Source organism: Juglans regia, chromosome 6, assembly GCF_001411555.2.
Source record: "Juglans regia cultivar Chandler chromosome 6, Walnut 2.0, whole genome shotgun sequence".
NCBI classification, from domain to species: Eukaryota; Viridiplantae; Streptophyta; class Magnoliopsida; order Fagales; family Juglandaceae; genus Juglans; species Juglans regia.
Genome location: NC_049906.1, coordinates 21106169 through 21108270, shown reverse-complemented (window position 1 = coordinate 21108270; position 2102 = coordinate 21106169).

The following is a 2102-nucleotide window of genomic DNA, read 5'->3' as shown; positions in this document are numbered from 1 at the left end:
GTGCATTGTGGACGAAGAGAAAAAGTGGTGAGAGGGAGAGAGAGAGAGAGAGAGAGCCCGAGAGGTGGGGAGGAGGTGGTTTAGGTACGCTCCATGCATGCAACATGAGGGCTGCGGAAAAAGTGTTGGACAACCAAAAGGGTGGTGTCAGACGGTGGATTGGGGCGGCGTTAGCCTCAGATGGTGGTTTCCATGGGCGGCTGGTGATATGAACCCGCGGGAAAGGAATTCCCTTGAACCCACAATCAATTTGAAAACTCCCCAAGAAAGCTAAAATCAAGTCAAAGGATGGAGAACCTAGACCCGATGAGAACTCGTTTCAAGAACCTAGATTATATTAAAATCTAGACCCGTTGAAGAACCCAGATTACAAAGGAGGAACACCACAAAGGTTGTGATTTACCTTTGATAAGTTCAAAAGTTCAATTAAGAACAAGAGGAGTAAAACTCTAACTCACAAAGAATAAATTCATCAAATTTCATAAACTGATTAAAATGTGGCTACATATAGTATTTAAAGCAAAACCTAATGAACCCTAGCCAAAATAAGCCCCCTTCTTCCAAAAGTGCCCCTGGATGAACAGTGCCGCGGCTACAATGCGCGCTACAATAACTCGTTACAGTAACCGTAACCCTTGTTCAATAAAATAATAACTTTCCCAACATGCCCTTGCATAGGCCCCCTTAAGTGCTTCCTATAATAAACTCAATTATTCTAAACTAATAAAATAAGTTCTTTAAATGAATTCAATAAGTTGAAACCCTTCAAGAGCCCAAAGCCTTTAAGTCTTGTCGTTGCCCTCTTCCATAGCTGATCAAATGAATCAAAACTGGATTTTCATCTTTCAAGCCCGATCTTGAATGTTGGGCTCTTGCTAAACTCGTCTTAAGTGGATTGCATCAATCCTTGCATTGTCTCCTTGATCTTCTTGGCCCATCTGGAAGTTGCAAATAATCTTTAAGAGTAGGCCCATCTTGGTTCCCATCAGTTGGCGTGGTGCCGAGAAAAGTAGGTGCTATCCACTTCGTGTTGTATGTCTGCGGAGGAGAGGAACGGGACGACCGAAGTGGTGCTGTGGTCAGCACCACTTTGGCGGGTATACCGTAGTGGTGTATGTGAAGGGAGTATACGTGGAGTGTACTCTATGAGGTACAGCGATACACCGTGTGGCGTGTCGCAGAGATGGTTATGTGATTTGATGAGTGTGGAACGTGATGAGTAGTATCGGGAACTGTGGAACAGTGTCCCGAAGTAGCTATGGTTAGTCCTGTAGTCTAAGGTGACGGGTGTCACCATACTTGATTATGGCTGAGAATAGGTGTGAAATAGCAGAACAAGTATAAGAGTGCACAGCGAAAGCATGACTGGGAAATGTCACGAAGTGACTTGACGTTTGACAGTCGTGCTTGTGATGGGCGAAGTAGCAGAACAAGTGTGAGAGTACGCAGCGGAAGCATGACTGGGCAACGTCACGAAGTGACGTGGTTATTGGCAGTCATGCTTATGATGGGTGAAATGTTAGAGTGTAGGAATGACGTAACGGGAACGCGACAAGATGTCACGATGTGACGGGAGTACGTAAGAAACCGTGTGACGCCCGCAAATTCCGCTTGGGATCGGACGGACATCTGAAGCATCGAGACATGCAACACAAGGTTACCTACCCCCGTTCATGACATATAAGATGCAATATTCCTAACATGCATCTAGCATTATGCAATATTCACAGCGGATAATTTTTCTTTTTAGCAATACTATGCACCAAACCGAAATATCCCAAATACTTAAAACATACTTCATACATAATGACATACTAAACAACTGAGATCACAATATTAATTCATATGGTTGTGATCAAAAGAGTGATGGAGATTGAACTCTACAAATACAAGTAGTAATCTGAGGTAACTATTGTATTAACACCTACATCGCATCGTCGCTTAGTCGACCATTTCCAGTTGGTCGATTCCCGATTCTCCTTCAGATCCTGTAACAAAATCTACCATTCGGGGGCGGAATGGTAGTTGGGACTACCACAGTAAGATTTGATTACAAATCTCAGCAAGTTAACAGGAAACTTCCACACAGGTTAATGATGCAT